Below are 20026 nucleotides of genomic sequence, written 5' to 3'. Positions count from 1 at the left end.
TTTAAGAGAACCCTTTGAAGTGTACAGGGGGAGCTGGCTCCCCCTTCTACAGTGCGCCACACCTAGCTTACAGGAATGTAGCAATACACAAATCGGTCTGGGGGATTCCTCTATCTAGTGATGTTTCACCAAGCAGCCCTGGGTCTCCTAAAATGGAATCCAGAGTTAGCAATGTACTGTAGTCTTCAAAAGGCACACATACACCCAGCTCATGTATACAGCTTGCACACTACACTACATCCTTCATATACTGTACCACTGACAGGCGCACTTACAGCCAGCATATGCATAAAACATACACATACTGCTCAATACTGCATTAGCCCTGTTTTGTATGATTCACAGGCACCTATGCATCCAGCATGTGTACATAACACATGCACTGTGCAGCACTACGCACCAAAGCGATGCAGGTCATTGGTGTGTTAAGCACACAGCAATGGAAATTTAAATGTGTGAGCCTGGAGGCCTCACTTCAGTGACACAAGTCAAAAGGATCTGTTCACGCCTCCTTGATCACTACATAGTTTGCTGCCATCGCTGCACTCATGCTGCTTAAATTCCGGTAAAGAGAGTAGTCTTTCACTACTATAAGGGTGGCGTTTGTGGTACACCTTCTGGTCCAACAAGACTGCAATCTATGAGACAGTCCTATGTCATGGCACCCCACATGATCCATGTTTACCTATGACAACAAAAATCAACATCAGAGATCCAGACACCAGTACACTTGGTGTATTTAAAGCAGGGTGCACATTCATTGCCATGTGGACTTTTACGATGGGTAGGTGGTTCAAAGGTTCCCACAAATAACTGAAAACAGACCTTGAGCCAATCCCAAGGTATAATGAAGACATAAAAACACTTGAAGACTGTATAAGACAGCAGTTGAAGTTGGTAAATTAGAAACACGAAGCAAAGCTTGGAATGATCTTGAGACAGTCGGGAAACTAAGGATAGCAGAGGGTTTTGGGAAACTAGGAATCATCCTTGTTTACTTTGGGTCTAATTCCCAGAGTTGAGTGCTTAATACCTGCGATTCTTGGCTAGAACATTTTTAGCAAAGTTTTGGTGGTGAACATATTAACCATCAACAACCTGATGATAATAAATAAGTAAATACGTAAATAAATAAATAAATAACCTTTGATTTTGTAGCTGCAACAGTTTCAAGCCAATCTATTGATGTTAAAGAAGTCTTAGTGGCTATTAAAAAGAGGCCCTCAGGGAAAGCACTGGACTCCGATGATGTACCAATAGGCATCTTCAAAGAGAACATCTCTTTATAGTCTTTAATATTAACTAATGCGTTGAGAGCAGTGGTTGTCAGCCCATTTATCGGTTCTTGGAAAGAAGTAGTAACTGTTGATGCATTTCAATTTTGGATTTGATTACCAACATTTTGCGAATAGAGTTCTTCTTTCCAGATTGGAGATGTGGGCTGAGGATAATTGCATCTTGTCCAGTCTTGATTTCAGTTTTTGCCACAGCGTTAGAACAGAAGAGCATAAACAGTGGTTTCTTTTTTGGTTCTTATCTATAGTAATGTGCTGGAGAGTCACCTTGTGACAAAAGGGAAGAATTTGTCACAGATTGGGAAAAGTTTTATCCCATTCTTTGATATGCGGACGATGCAGTACTAATAAAGAAAATGGCCTATGGCCTCCAATTATTGTTTGAATCATTAGCCTTCCATATGAAAGCCCTGGACCTAAAAGTCAATCTTTCTAAATCATTTATTTTGACTAACAGACATAACACTGTTTAAACCAGGTATTATTTGATTGAGGAATCCTTGTGGCCAAAAGCCAAAAAAGTGAAGTATTTAGGGATCCATTTCGACTTTACCTTAAGTTGGGGCCACCTCCTGAACTTAAGAACTCTTCACCTTCACAAAGCAGTTAATTCAGTTTTCAGGTTTACTTCGAAGTTAGGACATAAACCAGTGAAAGAACTTTTACAGATATAAATGTATTCTGCTAGGGGTTTATAGGGTAGGAGTCTTGAGATTTACCAAAGCTGAAAGCCTACAAAGGGTTGTAAACAGTTTTTGACACAGGATTTGACATGCAGCCAGGTTGCAGCTACTTATATTTGCCATGTGCAGATGGAAATTAACTATTAGGAATATTTATTTGAGGTGGCACCTTTGGAGTTATGGCTTAGGATTCGATTTAACTGAAGGGTAGTTTTACAAGAACAATTCTTAAGGATTGCCTACTTTTGGATGACATGGATCAGATCCCTTTGTTACACTATGTGAGACAGACATTTGTAAATTTGGGTGTTGCAGAGCTTTTTACTACTCCTGACCTTACCTCCAAAGAGTGAATCTCTGTTCTTTAAGTATTGTGTTACACTCATTGTCACAAGATGTAGTTAAATATTTTGAACTATCCACTTCTCTGATGTTGAAACCTTATCTTGTCCTAGTAAGTAATCCACAATATAGATTTGATCTTATTCAATTGCGACTTAGTGCATTTTCCTTGTTGGTTGCGTTTTCTCTGCAGGTTCCCAAACCTATCTAGCTGCCCATGTAATAACTTGTCAGCTCAAAGTTAAAAACACTTTATACTTTATTCTACTTTTTATATTCAATCTTGCAGGACATTTTTGTTCCCTATTGTGAAGGCAGCCAACATCAGACAATATGAGCTTGTTTTTATATGTATACAGCAATTAGAGTCTCCTAAAATTTGCTGTGCTGCTATTAATTATATTTTAATTGCTTTAACTATCAGGAAAACATATGATGCATCTGAATATTAGTAACTGAAGTCTATTAAAAATGTTTGTCTGTATTATTATGATGTATTAGGATCGTTTTTGTGATCCTTGTTTCTTAAATCGTTATTTAAGTATTTGTATGATATGGGTACTAATTTGCACTAGACATGCAATGTAGAATTGTATATAATCTGAAGTAGGTTGTTAAGGTATATTATTTTATTTCATAAATATGAACATTTAGATGTTTTGGAATAGTTGTTAATCTATTCTGAGATGGAGTTTCTTATAAGAATAAAAACATTATATTAATAACCTATACAAAAGGGTATCATAAGCCTTAACTAAACTCTGTTTTTCAAATGTGATGTTGCATTTGAATTTTCCACAACAACATGTACTTGGCTGAACTGCTGACAAGGACAAATTCTTATTTCTTTTCTTCCTATTTTCTTTCCTATTGGTAGTTTGTTCTTTAATAGCCTAGCTGCCACAGACTGCCCGCGAAAATCTTGAGAGCTCTTTGACTCTGACACATTTTTTCTTATTCTCTTTGCTGATACATCTTGGATACATTGTGAGACCAACTTTTTCATGCCTGAACCTATAGAGATTCTACTGAAAAGATTCTCTATTATAAACTATATATTTTCTACTGAATACTAAAGTTTATTTGAAATTACATTAGATTAGGGACTAGATTTCATGGGATACTATATATGCTCTGCTATGTAATTTGAATTCAGATTTAATGATATGCCAATAAAGAAATTGAGCAACTAATGATTTAATAAATCTTGAAAATAGAACTCAAACTCTTATTATTGACTCTAATTGAACAGAATTGAATTTTCTTGATTTATGGATGTGCAGTTCTTATTCTCATTACAATCTGCCTTAAAAACCTCATCTCTAGGGCTCAGTCGAGGTACGTGACCTTTATATTCCTGAAAGCTCCCAATAGACCTCAGGGGTTGCGTTAAATTTGATGCTTCTTCAAAGTTGGTAGCAGAGGTATGGTTAGGTGATAGACAACATGAACTGCAAAAATTTAAAAGTACCTTGAAGGAAGATAAATGCCCAAACCCCGTGTTCGAACATTGACAGAGTGCATTTCCTGAATTGGTTGCTGCTTATAGTTGCAGATTGCTGATTTTCCTGTTTCAGGTCTGAGTCTGAGTATCACTAGGGTTATGCATTGCCTATGTTATGATTATTGTGATTTTTGACTGCACATTTAATTATAATTGATAGAATTGTTGCTAGTGTGTTGAAGGTGTATTGCTGATGCTAATGCTCTTTTGTTGAAGAAGATCAATAATTTTCAGTCTAAAAGGTAGTCAAAGATCCTAGGATAGATAAATAAGAGTTGATTCATGATTTTCTTGTCTCCTATTGATTTGAAGTGCAGGTTGTGAGACATTATCAACTGCCAATTGAGATCGGGACAGTAACAAATCTGTGTTGGTTTTACTAATACTAATGAGTGTTGGTGATGCCTGATGTGCAAAGATGACACAATATTGATTAGGTGCTTTCCCACTGACAAGATTTCATTGTTGTGTGTGTAAATTCCTTTTTGATTGGAAAGTTGGAAGGTGTAAAATCCCTAAATGTCCGTTTTTTTTATTGTTCTACGGTTTCTATAGAAGAAGCAGGATGAGTTGGTATGCCATATTGTGTGACACTGGTATTGGTCGGTTGGTGTAAACACTGCACTGAGATTGGCAGAGATACGTGGAAAGATTGCTTGATTAGTCTGCAGAACTGCGCTGGAAGAAGGTTTTATGGAATATTGACATTGTAGAACTGTATCAAAACATTGAAGGGAAAGCATTTAATTTGATTGCAGTTTATTGATTTTAAGTTGGAATCATGACATTATTCAAAACTATTAGAAGTTTAATGAGAGGTGATGTGACTATTACAGTACAGGAGAGCACCTTCTCAGGGCACGGTAACATATCATATGATGATTGAGGAGGGGATACATACATGTGTATGGCTTTGTCAGTGGTGTAAGATCACTGAGAAAAGAGGTCCATTGAGTTTTCAAAGATGGGATACATTTAATTTGAGAATTATTGACAAATTATGTGAAATACTTTGTGTAATGAAGCTACCCCCAAGACATAAACTAAGCACTAAGTGCTTGAGAGAAGACTGCTTACATTAGAGACAGAGATAAATACCAAAGACGAATAAAAAGAGCTAATAGAAACTATACATATGCAATATGGGAAGAGCAAAGGTGGAGGAAAAATATAGTAGATGGGACAAGACTATACCGTGTAATAACAAACTAGAAAATTGAGCAAGTTGAAAAGTACAAGATGCTCAAAAGGAAAAAGATTAAAGGGGAGAAAGAGACAAAAGATGAAACAAAATCAGACACTGACTCTGATTCTGGAGATGATATTCTAGATGATTTATTGGCTGCACGTCCGTCTCCTTATGTGGGTCTTGTGACAAATTCTGATACGACAGTGACTAATAATGTAACAGTCGCTACAGCTCCTATTGATCCAAATCTATATCATATTGAAAGACAGTTACAAGTGACTCAACCTGTTGTTGCCCAACCTGTAGTGAATCATCCAATTGTAGCACATTCTACCACAACAAAGCCTGTTGTGCATAATATCATTGCAAATGTTCCAGTAAGGATAGGCAGTGATGTCCACAGGTGTTACTGCTTCCATAATGACTGTACCAGCACCTGTTACTAGGGTAACTACAGCCCAGCCAGAAGAGACACCTATAACAAACGCACTAAGGTCCATATTTAAGAAAAATGCCCCACAACTGTGCTAACGCAGTTGTGCATCATTTTTTTTTGCGCCATTTGTGCGCCATATTTAATGGCGCTAAGGAATGGCTAGTGTAAAAAAAAACGCTAGCAGGTGGGTGGTTGCTGGCATTAGGGGGAATGGCGCTAGTTGGTCAGAAATGACGTTAGGATGGTTAGCTGCAAAAATTTTTACCGCAAGCCAGCCTAGCATCATTCTCTGATGCACAAGCAGCCAAAAAATGACCTATTTGTGCAAAGAGATTACAAGGAGAGCTATGACTGTACATGATAAATTAACTGAATTAGCAAATAAATATAAAATTGATCATTCTAAAAGCATCCCATTTCACAGAAGTTTCAGAGTACAGTTGGTTGATAAATCAACTGAGACAATGTGTTCTTCAGGAATGCGAATGCACACTACTGAATTAATAAACTATGTCCGCTAAAGGAGTGAATTCGAGAAATTAGAAAACAAATAGGCAAAGAAACATGAAAAGAAACCAAGAAACCAACAGAGGCGGCTGTAGTAAAAAGAAAGTCACCTTCAGATCCCCCCCAATGATGAGGGAGCTATGGCCTACCCCTCAAGAGAGGTACTGGATGGAGAATATGATCATGTACCTTGGAGCAGGGAGGATCTTACATCATTTATGAACAATTTTCTTAAATTTAGAGAGAACCATATGCAGTGGTATACCCTAGTTAACAAATTTGTTAAGATTTTGAAGGTGTTATAGATTGATTTGAATACTTTGTTTGACATTGTTATTCCAAAAGATTTGTGGCCTGAATGCAAAATTGCTCTCCTGTTATGGTGCCGACAAGCATCTTCGCCTCTTGTAATTACTTTTTCTAAAAGGTAGAGTTTCTCCAAAAGATTTGGATTATGTGCAGTTGAATTAAATTCACAAGGAAGTAAAGGAGTCTGAACATGAGTGTTATGAGAGATTGTTGACGGAATTTCGGCAGCATGTGGATTAAACACACCTTGAACCTACAGATACGGGATTCTTTATTTTAAGTTCATTCTCAGTCTGAGGCCCTGACATTAGTTAGCAGGGGAATGTGATTTGTTGGTAGACTAAATTTAGGTTTGGGGGATGGATTTACTCCATCACAAACGTGACTGATATCCCATCCTCAGTATTATGATCACATAAAATCCTATGGCAATCCTAATACAGCAGAAGGGATATCTACCACATTTGTAACATAGCAACCTGTCCTCCAAACTTTAATTCAGGCCCTAAGTCTTTAGCTGAAGTACTGAGGTATGTGAGTATTATAGTGATGAGCAGGAGATGAAACAGAGGAAACCTAAGGAAAAGTTTATGCTAACCCAAATGAAACTGTCAAGGAGAGGTTTTCAGAATCAGACTGTAGTATCCCTGGTTGCCCACATGGACCATCTTCTGGTTTTACGATGTCATTTTTCTTTATGCTCGTTATGCTATACATTCAGTAAGTGTCATCAATGTCTCTGACCTTTTGGCATGGATAGGCATTGATGGGTAAGTTCGTGGACAAATTCCTGGGATGTATTATTCTCCCATGTCCTATGTCCTTGCTTCCCATCTGGCAGTAGTTCCCTTGGCCTTCAGCTCCTCCTGGCAGTCCTGTGGTTAGAGTTGAATATATCCCTCAAAACCAAGCATAGAATGTGCCAACCAGAGTCCTCGAAACAACCACCATATTAGTTACCATGCGCAACAAACAAAGACTGTCACAACATCCAGGGTGGGGTTGAATATGTGCTTCACAATCAGTGCTCAGTGGCCTATTTCCCTTATTTTCCTAGCCTGTTTGTCTCCTGCCCCACTACCTTGTGGAAAATGAAAACGATCTGCATATACTCCTGCTTGTGGCCAACGGCCTTCCTGGGCCATGGCGTATGGGGTTCCAGCGGCATTCTCCTCACCGGGACTGCCATATGGTAGAGGTATGGGTAACGAACGTCCACAGGCTTCATCTTCTGCTTTTTCTGACCTCCAACTCAGACTGGAGTCATACCCTTCTCCATGTCACTCTCAACTCGTCACTGTCAACTCTTCGCTCCTTCCTCACTCCTGCTCCGCTCGGTCCACAGTACCACTCATCTCTGCTTCCACCCCCTCCTCTGCCAGCTGCTCAACTCCTAACAACCTCCCCGACTCTTTACAACCTCTCAATTCACTGACATCGTGCTTCAACACTGGTCAGCAGCACTCCTCTCCGTCCAGGGAAGAGCTGGTGCCCATGCTGGGATTGTCAGCCGTGGGGATCACCTGGTCACAATGCCTTTCCCCAGATATTGGTCATTTGGGCCACACAGAAAACAGACACCGGGTCAAAAAGTCTACATTCCTCACCAAGCTTCGCAGGGCATGGAGGCCTGAAAAGAAAAGGGTTGCATTGCTAAAAAACCATTGTGAGATCTTGGGATTCCTGTCTTTATGTGTGGCTATCCAGATGAGTGGCGCATGATCTGTCACCAGAATGAAAGTGTACCCCAACAAATAGTATTGAAGGGCCTCCATGACCCACTTGATTGCCAGACATTCTTTCTCCACTGTTGCATAAAAGGTTTGCTTGGGGAATAGCTTTTAACTGAGAAACAAGATAGGGCGTATATCTCCCTATTAATCTGGTTGGGACAGAACAGCACCTAACCCTATTTCAGAGGCACCCGTTTGTAAAAACAAATGTTTTGTCAAAGTCAGGACACACAAGCTAGGGGGCTTACACAGGGCCTCTTTCAGGGATCTAAAACTGTGTTCCTGTGTTTCATTCAAAATCACACACTTTCCGGGGTGTTTAATGTGACCAGGACTGTCAAGAGCCTGGCTAGCTCAAGGAATTGTGGGATGAATGTACAATAGTACCAGGCCAGGAAAGGAACGGACTTCTATTTTTAATAGTGGGGGCGGTATGTTTTGTATGGCTTCCAGTTTATTCATCTGGGGTTGGATGGTTCCCTCTATTATCGTCAATCCCAAGTATTCAATAAGATTCCTAGCAAAGGTCCTTTTTTTTTAGATTCAGGGTGAGTCCGGCTTGGTTGAGGTATTGTAGGACCTGGTGTAGCTGTTGCAAATGATTATTCCCATTGGGACTGTACACCACAATGTCATCCAAATAGGCAACACATATTGGTGATGTGCTTGCAATAAGATATCCATCAGCCTTTGGAAGGTGGCAGGCGCTCCATGGAGGCCAAAGGGTCGTACTTTGAAGTGGTATGACCCTAAGGTCCTCATTTACAAGAATGTGATTCTATTTTGTCTGCTTTTAGCATTGCTTCTATCTCATGTTCTAATACCTGGAGTGTTGCTGCAGGGATTCAATATGGTTTTAACCTAACCACATGCTCTTCTTTTGTGTGACTGTCATGGGTCACAAGGATTGTCTGTCCAGGGCTTGCTGAGATCAGACCCGGATTATGTTCTAGCATCAATTGGTGTTTTTGTTCTTGCATCAGTTGAGTCCCCGTAGTCACCTCCCCAAACGAAGAGCCCAAAAAGGATTGCAGGGGAGAATCTGGGGGTTTTGCAAGATTGACATGCCCCACTGATACTACTGGATCTGCCATTTGGTCCATCGTTCTTCCCATTTCTTAAGCAGGTAGACATGATATACCTGCCCAGTGCATTGTTGTTAGGGTACTGCCACCTTATAAATCGCTGGGTCACTTTATCAACTATTGGATAGGGCCCTGCCAGGCTGCATGGAATTTCTTGTCAGTGGTGGGTAAGAGGATCAATGCCGTACATTCTGCCAAAAACTCTCTTAGTGCAGCCCTACTATCATAGGCCTCTTGTTGTTTTTTTATGCTTTTTTTAAGTTCTCATGCACCTCTCCCCATAATGGGGCTAGGGTGTCTTTAAGAGTAGTGCTGTACATCAGCAAGGGTTTCCCTCCATCTCATATGGGGGAAAAAAACAGTGGATTTTTTGTTCATGAGTTTGTATGACAAATAATATCAGGGGTAGTTTCTTATCCCAATCCCGTCAAGTATCCTCTATGAGTTTTCTCAAAATGGTTTCAATTACTTTGTCATACCTCTCCACCAGACCATCAGCTTGTGGGTGATAAACAGCCGTTCTGATCTGGTGGTTGCCCAATACGGTGCATTCCTGTTTCATTAAACAGGACATAAATGGAGTACCCTGGTCTGTCATTACCTCACTCTGGTGAAAAATTATAACACGGCTTGAGCTAAAGCTTAAGTAGTCATGATTGTTAAAGTTATGGATTCCGGATACCAAGTCACATAATCAAAAAAGACTAAGATGTACTGATGTCCTCGGGTGGACAGGTTTAGAGGCCCAAGCAAATCAATTCCCACCTGTTTGAGCAGAATCTTAATTATGGGGAGTGGTTGCAAGGAGACGTTCCTCACCCCTGGGTGATTTATTAACTGACACCTTGGGTCGGCAGCACAGTACATTGCTATCTCTCTGAAAATACCAGGCCAATTGAACCTGTCCAACAGATATTTTAGTGTGTGTTCCTGTCATAATGCCCACCCCTAGCCTGATTGTGAGGGAGATGTGTGGCTTGTTCCCAGAAAGTGATTGGTAATAAAAGTTGCTCTACGTGTCGTGTTGGTCCTCAATTTATTCTTCATATTAACCCTAGTTTGGTACAAAAAATGGGCCTACCTGGTCTGAGTTATCTTCCTGTACTTGTTCCCAGGTGAGTATCAATGTACTATCATCCTTGTGCTCCATCCTTAAACTTCAGGTAGGGGTTTGATTCTCCTCTGGAGAGCAAATAATATAACAAATGGATGGTTAGATAAAACACCAGATATTTCATACAGTCCCGTCTTTTCTCACTCCTGGTTTTTATTATCTTTTACTGGTGTGCTTCTATCTCAGTCATGCAGAAGGGAGCCTCTTGTAACCATCTTGCCATGTCAATTTGTTTTGTCACACAGGCTAAATATTCATCAATGGTACTAGTTCCTTACTTATGATGGTGTGATGACAACTTGTATCCAGAAGCGCAACAATTCGTCTACCATATAAGTGGACTGTGTTTTTATAACGTTCTCTCCCTTCTCCCATGATCAGGACCCTGCCTCAGGAATATCCTACCTCCACGGGTCCTGTAGTGTCTGCTGTTAATAGACAATGATGTGCTATGTGCCCCCACTCAGTACATCGGAAATATTGGGGCCCCGGGGGCTGTCCTAAGCCCCGTATGGTTTGCATGCCAGTTGATCATGGACTAGTAGTGGCCTATTGTCCCCCTCTTGTCCCACATTCCTAGGAACTGCTTTAGTCTGTATCACTGGTGGTCTTGGGGGATGAGTACAGAATTCTGGGTATCGATGAAATGCACATGCTAACTCCAATGCTGTCTGTACTGTGAGGTTTGGATGCTGTTTGACCCAGGACCTGGTGTTGAGTGGTAAAGATTCTAAATGTTGTTCTATGTATACTCTGACAATAAAGGAGCAATATACTGACCCCATCTTTCTTGTGGCAAGGTCGCTGTGGTTGCTATGCATTCAAAATTGACAAAAGAATAATCCCAATCATCACCTTCATGATATTTTTGCAGCACTAAGCCGGGTACATGAGATTGTACTCTGGCACTTGAAATGACATCCGTTAAGCTTCAGACAGCCGTATTCTGGACTTGTTGATTGGTGGTCGTCAGTGTTGCCTGCTCTTTCAGAGCAGTCTGAAAAGCCTCTCTTTCTGAGCATTCTGGGTCTGTTCTTCTATAACAGGCTGCAAATGGCATTGGTCTTCTGCCATCTGGATGACCATGGCTTCCATCGTAATGGGTTTTGTCATCTTGATTCTGACACCATGATTCCACTTCTGACACCAATGTGGTATCACTGGCTGCTCACACAGACCACTTTACTCCATTTTGTAGTATTATGATGTTTCCTTTTACTATGCTTGTTATACCATACATTCAGTAAACCTAATCAATGTCTCTCTCCTTCTGGCATTGATCAGCGTTGATAAGCAAGTTCCTGGGGTGTATGATTAGCTTGTGTTCTTGCTTCCTGACTGGCAGTAGGTCCCTCGGCCTTCAGCTCCTCCCGGCAGTCCTGTAGTGAGAGTTGGACATGGCCCTAAAAAGCAAGCATAGAATGTGTCCATTAATGGTATTGCCAACAAGAGTTCTCGAAGGCTGCCACTGTATTAGTCACCATTTGGGCACCTAGCAACATGTGACTTGCAATCAGTGCTACCATATTTCACTTGTATCCTGATTGTCTCCTGCCCCTCCAAATTGTAAGAAACAAAAATGGTGTTGCCACGGCCCTCCTAGACCATTGCGTATGGGGTCACAGGGTCCTCCTCCTCTCAGGGACTGTTGGACAGTAATGCAATGGATAACAGTACACCGCAGGCTTTATCTCCTAGCTCCTCTGACCTCTGTCTCGGCCTTCTCTATGTCTCTCTTCACTCTTCTCTCCTTCCTCGGTCCTGCTCCACTCAGCTCAGTCAATGATACCACCTGTCTCCGCTTCCCCCTCCTCATCAGCCAGGTACTCCTAATAACGTCCCCAAATCCTTACAGCCTCTCAATTCATTGCGTTTCAGTGTGCTTCTGAAATCGGGCTGCAACACTGGTGTGCAGCCCTCCTTTCGATCTGGGAAAGCACTGGCAGCCACTATGGAATTCCCAGCTGTGGGGTGGCCAGATCACACAGTCATTTGTAGGAAATAGTGGTGTAGCACAAGGTGTTGGTGTTCAAGGTAATTTGCAAAGAATTGGATTTGAAGTGGGAATGCACGGTGATGGAGGAGGTATGGTTGCCACACGAAGTAGAGGTGGAGGAGTTGCGATTGATCCAAATACAGGTGTTGTTGCTACATTGAAGAAAATGACTCTGTGTTATCTTTGTAACAGGGTGGGCCATTGAAAGCACAAGTGTAGGGTCAATCCAAATGATAATAATCAAACACAGGAAGGAGGTCAAATACAGATGCAAAATGTGCTTGCACAATGGGTGCAAATACCAATGCAGAATCAAGTTCAAATGATGCCAGTCGCACAAGCCTCTATGGCTCAACTGAATGTGGGTATTCTAAGATTGATTAAAAATCAATTGCCCAAAGTAAACAGAAATGCAATGCAGGTGCAAAATCAAAACATGATTCAATAGTTTCCTATGTATAATGGCAAAATCTTGGACTCTGATAAAATCGCAATGACAGTGCCTGACAAAGGGAGGCAGTGTGCGTGCTTGGCATAGTCTTAGAGGAAGAACAGAGTGGACCATTTAAGGAGGTGAAGTAAATGACTGTTTATACCATTCAAGAAATAGTATAAGCTTCATGGCTTCAAGGAATTTCTTCAGCATAAGTTGCAGTTTTGATTGCTCTTACTGGACTTTGAAGTTTGACAGCCCAAATGACAGTGACTATATTCACATGTCGTCAGTAGGCTTTGGTGTGGTCCATGACTTCGGACAGTTATGGGCACAGAGAAGTTTCATGACCTTGCAGGGTCCCAAATTAGAAACAGAGAGTAAGTGAGATCATTGTTAGAACCCTTACAACTTGCAACTGAAATTGCAGTAGTTAAATGTGCAGTACACTGGAGCGACAACGGTTATGTCACTGTCAGAAACAGATATGCGGACGAGGTGGCACGTTATTGTGCAATTGTGGCTTATACATTTACCATAACATTCACAGATGAATTTCAAGAGGACAATGTCTTTTCCATGCTGATGACAACAGTTCACACTTGGGAGGAATTGAAAGTCACGCAGAAAGATGTGTCTGCAGCAGAAAACAGAGATGGATCAGAACAGGATGTGGAAAGGATGAAAAATGGATTTGGGTTTCAGTAGGTTAAAGACCAGTGTTCAAGATAGTCTATTGTCCCCAGTGACAAGATGTTTCCATGGACCTACACATTTAGGCAGAGATGCTATGGTCACGTCATTTACGCAGAATTGGTTTAATCCCAGATTGAGAGCCGATGCAGAAGAAATGTGTTATCAATATGTAACCTGTCAACAAAAGAATGTAGGGAACATCAGTCACAGTGAGTGATGTAGGGGGACTAGGAGGTCCCTTCAACAGAATGCAGATAGATTTTATTGAAATGCCTCTCTGTAATGGGCTGAGATATGTCCTGATTACAGTGTGCACCTTATCTAGATGAGTGGAAGCCTACCCATTAAGGAAAAAATGACAGTCTCACTGTAGCAGAATTGCTACTGAGGGAGCTGGTCAAAAAGTAAGGCATACAGGTTTCTATGGAGTCAGATCGAGGAACTCACTTTAACAGGAAATCATGAAGATGTTGTGTGCAGCATAACAAGTTGCACAGAAGCTACACTGCAGTTATCAACCTGAAGCTTCTGGAATAGGTGAGCAGATCAACAGAACCAATAAATCCCCATTGACAAAGGCCTGTGCTTCTACTTCATTGAAATGGTCTGATGCTTTACCTTTGGTTTTAATTAGTCTATGAGATACACCTGACTAAAGGGCAGGTCTATCCCAACATGAGATGATTATGTGGAGAGAAATGAAATTACCAACTGTTCCTGCAAATGCACTTATTAACACAACAGATGACATGATACTCAATTACTGCAAAGGATTAGCTGATGTGGTTTATTCCCTCTCTCAACAGATTAACGGAGTCACTGAAAATATACATCAAGAGCAGTGCTATGACCTCAATCCTGGTGAGTTGGATACTTATGAAGAAACATGTGAGTCAAAGTGGAAAGGCCCCTACCAGGTAATCCTGATCACGAACACTGTTGTTGAATGTGTTGGAGCGTCAAACTAGCTGCATACATCACATACACAGAGAACAAGAGATTCCTATGAAGAAATAATGTTTTAACAAGAGATCCCTATGAAGGAATAGTGTTCTATGAGCCAGAACGGAAAACACTGGTAAATGTACCACCGCAAGTTGTACAATCTACTCGCGATCAAAGCCAACAAGAAGAAAGGGGTGAAGATCTGCAGACAGGTGAAAAATCCAAATGTAGGGGGTTATTACAACTTTGGAGGAGGTGTTAATCCGTCCCAAAAGTGACGGTAAAGTGACGGATATACCACCAGCCGTATTACGAGTCCATTATATCCTATGGAACTCGTAATACGGCTGGTGGTATATCCGTCACTTTACCGTCACTTTTGGGACAGGTTAACACCTCCTCCAAAGTTGTAATAACCCCCGTAATATATCTCAAAGAGTGGCATTGGAGCTCTTGGCATAAAAAGTGGAGAAGTAAGAACTCAAGCTGAAGTGATAGTTGAAACACCTTCAGAAAAATAAGAAGATCCAGGAGAAGGAACATGCTTTGAATCAAGGACAAAGAGAGACACCCACAGTGCTAAACGATAAAGCCTTATAATGAGAAGAGGTTGAAATCAAGTGTGTCAGTTGTATCCATCCCACCGATGACTGATGAAGAAATAGAATCAAGTGGTATAAGTGACACAGAATAAGACCAAAAAACAATCAGAAGATCTAAAAGTTCCTTGTTAAAGGTATTCCACACCCGAAAGGACCTATTACATGAGCCAAGTGCTAAATATCCCAATTTCAGATCTGCTTGGCTGGAATAAAGAATTACCAGAACCACCTTGTAACTTTAGTTGAGACAGAAAGTAAAATTCAGAATTAGGATTGAAGATTTTTTTCCATGATCTGTATTAAGAAATTAAAATAGAGACTAGAACAGGTTGTTAAACAAAAAGAAGATAAGAAGAGTACCTAAGGGAGAGGCAGCAGAAAAAAAGTAGGAACAACATTTAGAAGAACATGTTGTAGTGTTAAGGAAGACTATATAAAGATTTCTGCAAACATAACTGCGAGAAACTAATCTAAAAGTAAAAGATAATCAAGAATTGCTTCATATTAAAATAGAGACATTAACCTTGCAGTTACACGTATTGTTTTTAGAAGATCTGACTTTTGACAAACATGTGTGCTCTAACCAGTGCCTAATTTGTAAATAAAAACGTGCCGTGCCCAAAGCTCTCCTCTGAAACACACGGCTGCTGCAATTAAATGTGCAAGCACGAAATACTGAGGTAATGTAATTCTGAAGCCAACTTGGGCCTCTTTCGTCTATTTAAAGCCACTCCCTGCTCCTTCAGCTAACTCTTGCACCTTTCTGCTTTCTCCCTTTGTGATGCTTTTTTGTTTTTCTCTTCCTCTGTCTTTCCCATATTTGTCTTTTGCCACAGTAAATGCTTGAGGCAGAAAAATAGGTGCCAGCCCTAAAAAATAAGTGAGGTGCTCAGTACCGGAAACCACGAACACAAATTAAGTATTGGCTCTAACCATAAATAGGTGCAATATTATTTTAGGAATTATTCTTTTATTAGTGATGTTAATAGCAATAGCAATATTATTAGTAATACATTTCACACCAGAGACAGAGAAATATGTTACTACAATCACTAACACAACACATTAATGAAGATGAGTTAAAGGCTTTTTTTGTAGATAACACAAAGGAAGATGATTTAACAAATGCTTATTCTAGGCTAGTACAATAATATACATGTGCTATTGATGTAAAACACTGTATGTATGTGCACGCATGCCTGATGAACAAGTAAGATATCATCACATTCCTCTTTCTTATGCTATATCATGCAGCATTTTGCTTAGCTTGTTTTAGAGGCAGATACAATTTGAATATTATTTCTCAAATTTTTACATTATTCCACTAATGAAATTCATGAATTTACACCCAGGAGCAAAGGAGATGGAAACAGCTTGGTGTTATTTCAGACCTTTCCTTCCTGTAAATACTGTAAAAGCTCATGAAAATAATCCAACTTGCTTAAATAATCCCACAAGAAAAATCATTTATTGTAATGTTAAAGGAGAGAAACACACAGTATGCATGAAATGCATATAAAAAGGAAGTCGTCCTGAAGAATGTATGGGAAAGAGAAGAAGATTACTTTAGAAAAAAAATGTCTGCTTGTGATATTAGATAGGAGACACAAAAGGAAAGTGTGTGTGTTTAGAAGAAGAATTCAATGTAAACAGACTCCACTAGGGAATCGTAACTGTGAGCATGTTTTTGAGTTGTCAGGGGGAACATGGCAGATTTTGCAGGAAGCTGACCTAACTAAAACTGGAGTGAACTTTATTTATTGATAAAAATGCTTATTTCAGATTACCAGCTGATTGGGAGGGAATTTGCTACTTAGGTTTGCTTTTTCCAAAATTTGTACCATGTACAGAGTCTAGACGCACTACCAATGACACCTGCGCATAGATATTCACGCAGTAGTCAAGCCGGCCTAGAATGGCTGCTTGAACAACTGCCTTACAGAAATTGAAAGGCAGAAAGGGAAACTTTTTTCTTTAACTTTGAATAGAAAAGATTGAGATATTAGTCTGAAAGGTGAGGCTCATACAATATATGACCCCTAGGATAGGAGCTCATGAGAGAGGAAGAGGATCAGATTCCAATTTCAAAGGCCACCAGTTGGAGTCCCAAATGGAGATAGTGACGAAGACTAATATCCCAGTTTTGGATGAGATTAAATAGACACTGTTATCATTTATTTAGCAGACAACTACCGGAGGCAAGCCTTAAACTAATAATGGAGTGATAGAGTGTCTCTATCTAGTCTCAGAATAAGCAGTGTGTAGTCAGTACATGAGAAGAAAGTCAGAGCAAAGGAGCGAGTCAAATTGTTAACGCTGAGTTATTAATGAGTCTTACTAATGGATATTCATGTATTTTGAGTGTTGGATTTGCGTAGAAATTGTATTAACTTAAAGAAAATTAATGCACGCATTTGAAGGTGTGCCTTCCAGAGTAGCCACCAGTGTTCACAAAGTGTACTTATTAATAGCTTATCAATATGATATGTTGAGCTTATGTTCGATTAATGTAGTAATATGTTATGTTAAGGGTTATGCGTTATGTATTAGCTTTATTAATCGTATGCCTTAACTTAGCAAGGTCTTAGCCTAGCTTTACGGCCTCACATCAAGCTGCATTGCTTAGGCGTTTAATGAAAATGGCTGTCTAGAGAATTAAATTGTTATTTTCCACTGTACTGTCCAAATGCTCGTAGCTGAAGTTCTTTCTCATGAGAAACTGCTTGCTGGAAGATGATGTACTTGCTACTGTAACAATGTTTAAGTTAATGTGTGTAAGACTAGCTTTCCTAGGAGAAGACAATGAGCGTACTGACTGGAGTATAAGCTGCAACAATATTGATACCTGACAAGCTGAATGACGAGAGCAGGAGAAGAGGAGACCATCATCAACATGTGAACCATGTAGCAGTAAAATTGTAGACTAAGACCCTCATTACAACAATGGCTGTAAATCCCGCTTACCGCCGTGCAGAAGACCGTCAACACACCGCTGCGGCTGCAGAAATCCACTACAGCTATTATGACCCACAGCCCGGAATCTGCCAATATCCAGACACCCACACAAGTCCGCCACACCAAAGGTCAGTGATAAACTGGCGATAACAAAAGCGACACCGTCACGCCAACAGGAATACGCCCACACTATCACGACCCATGAATCCACGCGGCAGTCTTTTAACTGCGGTATTCCATTGGCGGTACACACAGCCGCGCTCAAAATACACACACATTTACAAAACACAACCACATTGGACAATTCCAAATACACACACCTGATACACATACACACACCACTCCCACACACCCAGTACAATATGAAACACCCACCCACATCACCCACAAACCCTTACGAACAAAACTGAGAACAAAGCACAGAGAGAGACACCACCATCAACAAACTAGCATCCACAGGCACACAACAACATCATTCACACAACATCCACGCACCTCACACAACACACATAAACACATCCCCTCACACATCACAAAACACACCACCTCACACATCACCCACACCATACCATGGCACCGCAAAGACACCCCAGGTTCTCTGAGGAGGAGCTCAGGGTCATGGGGGAGGAAATCATCCGGGTAGAGCCACAGCTATTCGGATCACAGGTGCAGCACACCTCCATAGCTAGGAAGATGGAGCTATGGCACAGAATCATAGACAGGGTCAACGCAGTGGGACAGCATCCAAGAACACAGGAGACATCAGGAAGACGTGGAACGACCTACGGGGGAAGGTGCGTTCTTTGGTCTCAAGACACCAGATTGCAGTTCTGAGGACTGGCGGCAGACCCCCACCTCCTCCCCTACAACTAACAACATGGGAGGAGCCGGTCTTGGCTATACTGCATCCTGAGGGCCTCGCAGGAGTAGCAGGAGTAATGGACTCTGGTAAGTCAAATCTTAACTATTACATCCCCCACCCTACCCTATCTATGCTATCACATACCCCACCCTCACCCCCATCACTCCAACACCTCACATATGTCCCACTATCACAACCCACACATCCCAATGCCAAGCCCTGCATGCAACACCAAAGCATGGGCACCCATCACTAAAGCATGTCCACTACAGATACCCACACAGATCCCCAAACCAAATATCACACAAGGTCCTAGACAAGAATGTAAGCACTAGGGTACAGGGTCACCCACCCATTGCACACAATGGCACACACAGATGCAATAATCATGCCTTTACACCCCTGCAACATCACTGGACAGGAGGTTCCAGACATGTCCATACCCCCCCAGAAGAGGCCCACGGTGATGACAGCAGCTCTGTTCAACTGGATCTAGATGACCAGTCCGGTCCATCTGGGACCTCCGGACAGTCAGTTCCCCACACACTGGCACATGCCACCACAGAGCCTCCCCCCTCAGGAAACACCAGCACAGCACCAACCCAGCGGGCCCATACCTCTGTCCTGCGCGACACGGCAACAGGTGTGTATCCACCACTACAGTGAACCCAGGCAAACCCACCAACCCAAGAACATCAGGGACCTGGGGGCAGTGGCAGTGGGCACACGGTTCAGGGGACAGAGGAACAGGAAAACCGGGGAACTGGGAGGACTGCTGTGCAACAGGGGGAGGACAGGCCCAGGGAACCCACTCTCCACAAGGCCCTCTCCAACATCATGGGAGCGTACCATCATTCCCAGGAGACAATGGCAACAGTACTGGCCAAGTTTCAGGAGACCCAGCGGCTGCAGGATGAACAGTATTTGGGGATCAGGGAGGAACTCAAGTCCATCAACACCACCCTGGTCACCACTGTAGGGGTGCTGAAGGAGCTTGTGAACACCAGGAGTGACACTGTGGCACAACAAGGGACCCCTGACACTAGCCTCGATGATGAACAGCCCACCACCTCCGCTGGTGCTAGTGGACAGGAGGCACCGCCACAGGACCACGACACCAGCACCCCACCCCCTACAGATGGAGAACCACCCCGCAAACGGTCCCTGAGATCCAGGACAAAGACAGAGAACAATGCCAGGACCCCCGCCAAGAAATGAGACCACCCTGAATGTCATCCTTCTGTCCCACTTCGTCACCTTGTCAATCCTTAAACTGCCCTAGCTCCAATTCCTATGCCCCTTTGGACAGTGCACCCGTGAGACAAATAACTGGACTCTGC

This window comes from Pleurodeles waltl, chromosome 2_2 (genome assembly GCF_031143425.1).
Source record: "Pleurodeles waltl isolate 20211129_DDA chromosome 2_2, aPleWal1.hap1.20221129, whole genome shotgun sequence".
In the NCBI taxonomy this organism is placed as follows: domain Eukaryota; kingdom Metazoa; phylum Chordata; class Amphibia; order Caudata; family Salamandridae; genus Pleurodeles; species Pleurodeles waltl.
The sequence above is the reverse complement of the archived record's forward strand: the minus strand, read 5'-3'. Positions refer to the sequence as shown.